The 10,897-nt window shown below is 33.7% G+C and overlaps 2 pseudogenes; one reads left to right on the top strand and one right to left on the bottom strand.

The window, feature by feature from the left end:
• The first annotated feature begins 2,550 nt into the window (after positions 1–2,550).
• On the top strand, positions 2,551–2,931 carry LOC120198639 (annotated as a pseudogene).
• A 388-nt stretch (positions 2,932–3,319) lies between these two features.
• Positions 3,320–5,907, bottom strand: LOC120198517 (annotated as a pseudogene).
• Between the last annotated feature and the right edge of the window lie 4,990 nt (positions 5,908–10,897).

Raw genomic sequence — 10,897 nt, 5'->3', positions numbered from 1 at the left:
GAAATAAAAACGGAAAAATAATACCCGAAATTGATAACGGAGTTCAACCAATTGTGCCTACGTCTCCGGACTGCTGCAGATCTTTTACTAAGAGAGAAAATTTACAGGTGTTTACAAAACACTCACTACTCACAAGAAAGATCTCTAGTATTGAGAGAAAGAAATGATTTTTGGGATGATTTGAAGCTAATGAACTAGGGTATTTATAGTTGAAGCTTAGGGACTAATCTTTGAAAACCCTAAAGTGCAATGACTAAAATGTAATTAACCATTGCTTAAAATAAATAAAAAATTCAGCCCCCCATTTTTCCAAGCAACCCATGTGTTTTTTTTTTAATTTTCAATAAGATCCATAACAACCCATACAACAAAGTTTGGTTAATTGACTTCAAAAAGATCTACCATGAAGCAAATGAAGCAGCGAACATCGCCAAGATGGACACTCCTCCAGATAGTTCTCTGATTATTGTTGATACTTTTCCGACTCCACTATTGGATATCCTTTATAGAGACACTTACAGTTCGCTTTACTCTCATGTGAGAAGCTAATGTAACGACTTTAACCTTCTTTTTATTAAAAAAAAGAAGGAAAAAGATGAAAAAATTATTTATGTACCGGTGATGAAGATTTGTTTTACAAGCTAGGTTCTAATATTGCCATATTTAAGGTTTATGAATTAGCATTTTAGATTTTTAAGGTTTATATTTTAGAGTTTAGATGTTATATCCTGGAGTTTAGAGTTCTTAAATAGGACACACAATAATATTAAAGTTGAAAATTTCCCCTTTTAAAATTTATATTCAGACCAAACTGAAAAAATATAAAATATTAAAAATCATATTTTATAATTATACATTAAATTAATAAAAACAAGTAATTCATATAAATTTTATTATTAAACCAATTATTTAATAACCACGTCATTTTTGGTTTAGAAGTTATTGGTATAGTGATTGAAATAATAAAAATGATTAATCAAGGGATGGAAAAGTCATTTTCTAATTTTAGTGACTGAAACATAATTTAACTAATATCCATTGGTTATAGGTGTAGTTTATCCAAAACATAAATCAACGGAAATTTAAGATATGTTTGGTTTTAGAAAAATATTTTCTATTTTTATTTCAGAAAACAATTCATTTTTAGTTTTCTAAAAAATATATTGGTTAATAAAATAAAACTTATTTTCAAAAATAAAAATAATGAAAATGTGTTGGTACTCAATTTTCTAAAATAAAATAAACAAATAATAATTAAATAATTAAAGTAAAATATAATATTAGAAAAAATAAAAACAACAATAATAATATAATATATATGATTAAATAATGAAAGTTTTGAAATCAATAAAACAAATTACAATTTTTTTCATAAAAAATAATTAAATGTGGTACAAAAGAAATATACATTTATTAGGATTTGAAATTGTACAGTAAAATAATTAAATCTTAATTAAATCGAAATATATTATTACTCGTATAATTATATTAAATTAAAAAGTAGTTATACAAAGATTGTAATCCCATTCGATGCAAAGAACAATAATAGGCAGAAAACCTTTCAATTTTTTAAATCAAGTGTTAGTGACCTTGACCGATAATGATTGCTTCCGATGCAAGGAAAATTTTACATTAATTTGATCATTGTTTAAGTCTAGTATGACTATAACGCCTAAAACATATAATTTATTTTAGAAGAGTATTACCTTAAAGTAAGAATTGTAGAAATATTCTCTAATTATATCATAAATTTTAGCAGAACATATATAAATATTGACGTCGTAGAAAAACCCTCAAAATACCAATTGTGAGTGATGAGAGAAACACAAGCTTTGAAGGTTTTAGAATCAATTATACTATTGAAACTTAGATTTTACAAAACATTGATGTTTTTTTTATTTATTGCAGAGATAGACATAGATGATTTCTTTGCTCTGTAAGTTGAAACGTGAAACCCCTAATTTTTTTATTCTTTTAAATTTTGAAAACAATTTTCTAAATTTTAAAAATAATTTCTAAAAAACACTGAAAACAATATTTATATATTTTAAATTTTCACTTATTTTATTTTTATTCTCTAAAATTCATTTTTATTTTATCACCAAACATATTTTTCTTCAACTTTTTCTATATTTTGTAAGAAAATGAAAATAAAAATAATCTATATTTCCAGAAACACTCTTAGATTTTATTACATGTCAGTGATCCTAGCGTACCATAATTAACCAATCAACCTGGAGATTCTGGAGCCGTAGATGAGAACTTAAACCACGGTGCAAACCTGCCACAAAATACGTGACACGGATACGACCCAGTTGGATAACATCCAATCTCCAACCAATAAAATCAATAGCCACGGATTCTAATAGTTACCCTCGATAAAGTTTCAATCCAACGGTGTACTTTGTCCTTTCTTTTTGCTAACCCCGAAAACAGCACCCCACGGTTCTGTCTATTTAATACCCTTCCACATCGGCCCTTTCAAATCAACCGGAATTCAAATCTCAACCTTTCGATCCTTCAAAGAAAAAAAGGTTCCAAATCCTGAAAATGTCTGGCCGTGGGAAAGGAGGAAGGGACTGGGAAAGGGGGAGCCAAGAGGCACAGGAAGGTGCTCCGGGACAACATCCAGGGCATCACCAAGCCGGCGATTCGCCGGTTAGCTCGTAGAGGCGGTGTGAAGAGAATCAGTGGTTTGATCTACGAGGAGACCCGTGGCGTTCTCAAGATCTTTCTGGAAAATGTGATTCGCGACGCCGTTACCTACACGGAGCACGCTAGGCGGAAGACGGTTACCGCCATGGATGTCGTCTACGCCCTCAAGAGGCAGGGCAGGACACTTTACGGTTTCGGTGGTTAAGCTGAATATTAGGTCATCATAGTTGCAGTTGTAAATCTTTTGCAACCGCTTATTGTAGTTTTCGTTCATCATTCTGGGTTTGATGTATCAAGTCTGCAATGAAATATATCTACTGTTTCCTACCCAAATCTAATTGAATTTGTTGCTTAATCAGTTGTTTGCTTTTAGATTCAAAGCAATTAGTGGTTTTGAAAACATCAAGAATGTAAAATTGCTGTTTTCAATTCGGAAAATTAGTCCTTTCTATCAATAACTTTTGAAATTAGGAAGCTACTTTCAAAAACAAAACTTGGCCCAATAATTTACGAAGAAAAGAAAAGCTTCCACTTCACATAGAGATCTGGACAATGTCCTGATTTGTGGGTCAGTGAAGTTATGATCAACTGTGATATCATTGTTCAAAATTGAACCAAAGTAGATCAATGGAAGCCACAACCATTGCATGAGGTATCAGATTTCTCAATTGTGACAGGCAGATTTGTTGTCAAATTCACCATTCTGGATTTGTTCATTAGCATCATTCCAGCCAGCCCAGTTATCATTTTCATTAGCAACCGCTTTTGTTGCTTCATCCTTCGTGTTGTCTATTGTGCCACGTTTATCCCAATCATTAGAACTATGACAATTATGAAAATGATCATTAGCATCGTCCCAGCCAACCCAATCATCATTTTCGTTAGCAATCGTATTTGCAGTATCTTCCTTTGTTGTATGTCTATCGTGACACAGTCATCCCAATCACTAGAATGATGAGAAGTAGATTTCCATACTTTGTCTTGTTTAAACTCCTTATAATGACCATTCTTGCTCTCATGTCTTGGCCAGTTATTGCTTTTCTGGGTCATTGCCCCAACCATATCTGTTGCTAATGTGACTACCCTTTCATAACTCCCCATGTTTTACGGCTAATCTCACTCGTCATTGTAGCCACAACATTGGCTGTTTTGTGAACCTTGATGTCATTGCCACCCTCCACCTGCATAAAGGACCAACAATTTATAAAACTATATGAATTTCAGGGTTAAATATATTAGACGCCCTAAACAATATGAATTTTAGACGTTCTTAGTGATTAAAGGGAATATTATTTTCCTTAAAAGTTTTGAGTTTAAACAAGTGCATCCATAGGATGCATGTGCGTTCTCAAACTATTCAAAGAAAACATTGAGATCTCAAACTATTAAAAAAAACATTGAAATTCAAAGAGAGGGCCAGTCTACAAATGTAAATCTCATACATCGGATTACGTATAAAATTATATATAGAAAGAATATCAACATTTATCAGTGCACAAATCAAACTACCTTGGAGGAGAAGAACTTTGTTCCCGATTGAACAACGTTTGCATCAGAGTGAGCTGCGGAAGATAAATTCCAAAACCCCTGCACCAAACGCACAAATTCAACCAATAATTATCAACACCATAGAAAAAAACAAATATATAATTTTGCACTTAAATTTGATGTAAAGATTTAATTTGATACTTACAAATTTTATTTGGTTAGGTATTTGAACTTAATTTCAAGATTTAATTTAGTAACTAATTTTTGGGTAAAGTATATAAATGGTCCCCCGACTATACGACATTACTTTGTTGAGTCTTGTTAATTAAAATTACAAAATGATCCCCTGACTATAGGGTGATATTTTTCCTAAGACCCGACTATTAAAAGTTATAAAATGGTCACTTGACTATTATATGTTCCAAACTCGTCTTTTTTCGTTAAACAAATTAGCAACTGTATGAGCTAGAGTTAACTTATTGATTGAAATATGATAATATGACCCCAAAACCCGTTTGAGTTGTATCTTATGAATCGACTCTTCATTTACATTATGTCGTCGAGCTAGTACTTGAAAATAACGATAGTGCTAGTGAATATCAATAAAATACAATCTTATCATATCTCAGTCAACAGACTAATGTTCAACTCAAATGATCGTCAATCTTTTAACGGAAAAAATACGAGTTTAAAACATATGAATAATCGGGTCACCATTTTGTAACTTTTAATAGTTGATAAACTCAACAAAACAACATCTTATATTCGGAAGATTATTTTGTAACCTTCAATAGTCTGAGACTCAACAAAGCAGGGCCTTATAGTTGAGGGGCCATTTGTATATTTTACCTTTTTTTCTAATTCAATACTTGAATTTTATATTTTAATTCGAATTATAATCTAAACTTGTCTTTTTGGTGTTAAGTGATACATATTATTTTTAACTAATTTGAATTTAAAAGTCAAATTCACGTTCTAATTTGAAGGGAAAAAAAGAAATTTAAATGTCTAATTGGAGAAGAAAAATTTATAATGGGCTAACCTGAGATTTAAGAGAGAGCACATCCCCATGAGACTTAGTTTTCTTATGGATAGGCTTAGTAGTAGATTCAAACCCAACAAATTTCCCTCCATGCGAAGGTGGTGGCTTTTCGGACACAAATTCTGTATTCTTATCCGCCTCAACTTGAATATCCTCCGATGACTTTGACCTCATCGGAGCACTTCTTCGAATACAACAATTGTTCTCCACTCTAAAATCACTAAACGTTTGATTCCTCTTAAAATCGCTCGAAGCTCCATTTCCAAACTAGCCCACCCTCCGTTATCATTCCCATTACTACCGTTCAGCGGCAGCTTTCTACGTCCACCGCCTCCCTTGACACTCTCTTTCACAACGGGCGGATCCTGCCAGGGGCGGCCTTCGGCTAGTGCTTGGATACGATCGCGATAAACGCTGGCGGCATTTGAATTATACTTGGTAACGATGTCGGTTTCTTTAGGAATCCCGTACTGAGCTAAAAGGCATTGAACCGCTCGCCGAATTCCATTTTCTTATCTGGATCTCAGACCATGAATCCATGCTGACGGAACGGACGAATGAGATGTGTACACCTAAGCCACGGTGCTTGCCGGAGCATTCTAAGCACATGAAAATGCCGTACGAAACCGAAGCCCACGAGGGGTTCCTTCCGTCACAATCGATGCAAGTTTTTTGTTACCCAGCTGTGATTGAAGGACGTCTAATCGTTTCGTTGCCGCCATAGTTCTTAGGACCGGATCCGAAATAAAATTCGGAGACAAAGAAACAAAGGATCAAAGAAATGGATGCAAAAAGGAGAATGAAAGAGGATTAGTGGAAGGCTGAGATTTGTTTGAGGAGCGTGAGAACCATATTTAGGGGAATTGGGGGTGGACGGTTAGTTGTGTGTTAAAATTGGCAAATTTGGTGGGGGAAATTATGTGTTTTCGTATTTTTAAACAAGACGAGCGTGGTTCGTGTGTCGATCGTTTGCCTCGCCTCTTTGGTGGGTGCTGTCTGTGTAGCAATAGGACTGTATTTAGAAGTTTATAAACCGAGGGTTAATATATGAGTTAAGTCCTAACATACATCTCATTTTTTTTATTTTGGTCTGTAAAGATTTTTGGGTTAAATTGATTATTTTGTTAGTTGATTTTTGAATTTGTTGCATCTCTTTCGGATCTCTTCTGTAATTATATCTTCGCGACTTTTATCCTAATCTCATTTTTTTACTTTGGTCTGTAAAGATTTTTTGGGTTAAATTGATCGGTAGTGTTTATTTTAATTTGTTGCATCTCTTTCGGATCTCCTCTGTAAATTATATCATCACGACTTTTATCCTACTTATACTGGAATATCAGGAGGTACACTATAGTCTCTTGATCTGACCGCTAACTAGTCCAGCACCAATTAAATTCATTATATGACGGCCATGCCAATTCACATTGATGACCTACAAATAGTCATTTCATCTTATGTCTAACATCACTCTCAAGGTCCACATATAAATTAAAGGGGTTTTTTCCTCTCGACTCACTTCGTTCTTATTTTTTTTCTTTGGACTCTCTCCTTTGAAACTAGTCATTATATATCTTCCTTAGCACACCACCTACATCGGTCACGACTTTCCGACCAAATCAAAAAGGGTAACTACGTATGACTGTCATAACCTAAATTCACAATCAACAATTATTGTAATGAATGTGGATCTACTTCACAACCAAAAAGATCTATCAAGATGAGTCCCTTAAACAAAACAACCATTTCAACTATCGATCATCGTCTCAAAACCGACACGGGTACATTCTCAGCCCAATTAGAGGTGTCGTTAACGTAATCATAAGAGGATCTCAACTCCGATATCCTTTGGCAGAAGGTCGTACCCCCGAATCGTAATGTCCACGAGAATCGCTGCAAAGGCTTAGACATGTAGAGGACTTGAGGGTTAGTTTTGGGGACACGGACTCTTCCCAAGTCATCGATGAGATCGTGATGACCCACTGGTCACCTCAGCTTGCATTAATAATTTTACTATTAGCAGAATCTTAATGGATAGTGGAAACGTAGTGGAGGTACTACAATGAGAATCATTCCAGAAGATGAAAGGGTCGTAAGAGCAGTGAAGCCTGTGGACCTATTTATGATTTCTCTAATCACGGAGGAAGTAAAGGGGTCCATTCGGTTTCCTGTTACCTTGGGAGACGACAAGCACAATATTGCAATTGATACAAAGTTTCCTGTAGTCAACCAGCTCTCTGCGACAATGCCATCACGAAGACGAACCAATAGACAACTAGAGAGTGCCATTTTGCGATCTGCATGGATCTCCCAACATGCCTTTGCTGAGTTTCTAGCTCAAACTCTTTAGTCCATACAGATCAACAGGGGGATTAATATTAGCCTGGCTACAGCAAATTAGAAAGTATGAATGTTTCGACGATATGGAATCAGGAAGTGTCAAGTCGGTTGAGAAGACAAAGGCTTCCCCTTCTTCGAATGAGACAAGGAAAAAACTGCACAAGTCGCTCCACTCTCCTTGTTAGAGAGTTGTCTTTGATGAGGGTATTCAAGACCTATGTTAATGTTCTTTCACATGGTTTATTACGGATATTCCAGAGATTAGTCCGTCAATCATCATGTATTCACTCAATGTTAAACTTTCAATAAAACCAATTAAGTAAAAAAAGAGAAGATGGCGACTAGCCATCGATAAAATTCAGGATTATCTTTGAATGTAATGAACCAACGGGGTCCATCAAGGTTTTTTAACTTTAAAAGGACCCCAAAAGTATATTATTTATAGGTAAAGTATACAAGTGGTCACTGAACTTTTCAGATTCTTGCATTTGGGTCCCCAACTTTTAAAACTTGCAATATAGTCACCAAACATTTAGTCGTTTACAATATAGTCCCCGACGTAACGGCCGTTTCACTGCCATTAGGATAATTATAAAATGATCACTAAACTTTCATGCGCTTGCATTTAGGTCCCCCCAACTTTTAAAATTTGCAACACATCATCAATTACATTCTAAACCCCAAATTCCAAAAATATTTCAATTACATGACCAAACTCAAATTCATAATCCATTCTCAAATATACCATAACAAACGAACTTAAAGCAACAACCTAAACTCTCAAAACATAATCCTAATGCTAAATTTCTCCAATTAACCCAACATAATCAACAACATAACAAAGTGATTATGTTGAGTTTAGGATTTAAAAGTTAGATTTAACCAACTATAAGTTAACAATACTCAATTCGATTCGAAAAAATTATTTTTCGGCTTGAATTGATTCAAAAAATTTGATACAAATTGACTTTGAGTTGTAATTTCATAAACTCAACTTAAAAAAATTTAAGTTAAAATCGAGTTGTAAAATACAACTCGAATATATCAAAATTTTTAGTAATTAGTGGATTAATTTTTAAGTTTGAGTCAAGTCCCTTGACTCTGTATGATATATGTTTATCACATATGGAAAAAAATATGAAGAAATATATGTATTGTATATGGTTAAAAAATTATTTAAATTAGAATCAAATAATATTATAATATATTCAATTCAACTTGATTTAAATTTATAAACTCAAATCGAAAAAATTTCGAGTCAACTATTTTATAAACTGAACTGAATTAGAATCAAATAATATGATAATATGATAAATATTTATAATTAAATTTAAACAGAAACTCGAAAATTCAATTCAATTCGACTTGATTTAAATTTTATAAACTCAAATCGAAAAAATTTCGAGTCAACTATTTTATAAACTGAATTGAGTATTTAGGTCCAACATAACCCTAAACCCTAAACCCAACATAATCACTTATTATTCACTTATAGTTGGTTAATTTTTTCGAAACATTTATGTTTTGAGGGTTTAGGGTTGTTACTTCAAGTTCAGTTTAATATGACAGATTTTGAGAATAGATTGTGAATTTGGGGTTGGGCATATAATTGAAGTGTTTTGGAATTTGAGGTTTATAATGTAATTGAAGTATTTTGGATTTTGGGGCTTAGAATACAATTGATGACTTTGTTGCAAGTTTTAAAAGTTGGAGGGACCTAAATGCAAGCGTCTAAAAAGTTTAATGACCATTTATATAATTTACCCTAACAACAGTGAAACGACCATTATGTCAGAGATCATATTGTAAACGAACTAAATGTTTGGTGACTGTATTACAAATTTTAAAAATTGTTGACCATTTATATACTTTTCCCTTGTTTATAATATAATAATTTCTTAACTTGAGCTATTTATGGTGTTAAAAGACTCTTCAATAATATATAATTCTCTTGTTTATTATTTGAATCGGATTACACTACATTTGGTTTTACTTTTTATGTAGTTATACTATTATTTCCACGCTGAATATATATATTTAGAGACTATTATTTTATAATATATACGATAGTTCTTAAAATTTTCGTGGATTTTTATAAATATTAATTTTCATATAATTTTTACAAATTATTAATGTTATTAGTATAATATTAATTATATTTTTGATAATAATATACAGTATATATAAATAGTTATATTTATTAAAAAACATTTGAAAAGATAAAAGAGCTGAAACTCGAATATCACTTTTTAACAATAAATATATCAATTAATTACGTTTCGATTCATTTGTTATACTATATTTTCTCTATAAAGTATAAATTATGTAGACAAAAAAACCATTAAAAACTAAACTATTAGTTTCAGCAGAAAATCAGTGGGCCTCGTCGAATTCCCACAAGCCCATGCCACGGACCACCCAAGCCGACCCAGTACAATAACGGCCGCGAAAACCGGCGGAATCATCCAATCAATTTTGCAATAAATATATCATTAATTACGTTTCGATTCATTTGTTATACTATTTTCTCTATAAAGTATAAATTATGTAGACAAAAAAACCATTAAAAACTAAACTATAGTTTCAGCAGAAAATCATGGGACTCGTCGAATTCCCACAAGCCCATGCCACGGACCACCAAGCCGACCCAGTAACAATACGGCCGCGAAAACCGGCGGAATCATCCAATCAATTTTGGACGTACGGAAGAGGTGAACCGGCAAGCACATTTCTCTCCGCGCCACGTCCATCGGGACTCTAAGCAACCCCTCTATCCCGCACGCTTTCGAGACGAAGATGAGATATGGCGGAGACGAACGCTACTCTGGCGAGAACGACGCCCCGCCACCATAGCCGTAAGAATAAAAGTCCACGTAGCAGCGTAGAGCAGTACCGGCCCACCGTAAGGTGAGTCTAGGAAGCAGTGTTGTAAGAAAAGAGAGATCATTTGTACGGACATCGGGGAAGAGGTTAGAGAGAATGGAAGGTTTTTTTTTAGAGAAAATAACCTCAGTGACCAAAAATCCTATATAATATACGATTTTAACCAATTTTTTCCGGATTTGCCAAAATGACCAACAAAATCGCAATGCGATCGCTAATTCGCAACGCGATCTCCATTATCGCAATTCGCGTTGCATTTTCGCAATGCGATAGTTGAAAATCGCGTTGCGATGGTCTACAGTATCGTTGCGATTTTCCCATTCGCAATGCGAATAAGTAAATCGCAACACGAATTGGGAAATTCGCAATGCGAATAAGTAAATCGCAACGCGAATTGGGAAAATCGCAATGCGATACTGACTATCGCAATGCGATATAAAAAATCCCAACGAGATACTTACTTTCGCAACGCATACTGACTTTCGCAACGCG

This window comes from Hibiscus syriacus, unplaced genomic scaffold (assembly GCF_006381635.1).
Source record: "Hibiscus syriacus cultivar Baekdansim isolate YM2019G1 unplaced genomic scaffold, ASM638163v2 tig00117056_pilon, whole genome shotgun sequence".
Taxonomy (NCBI): domain Eukaryota; kingdom Viridiplantae; phylum Streptophyta; class Magnoliopsida; order Malvales; family Malvaceae; genus Hibiscus; species Hibiscus syriacus.
This window is presented reverse-complemented; position numbering and strand designations above follow the sequence as displayed.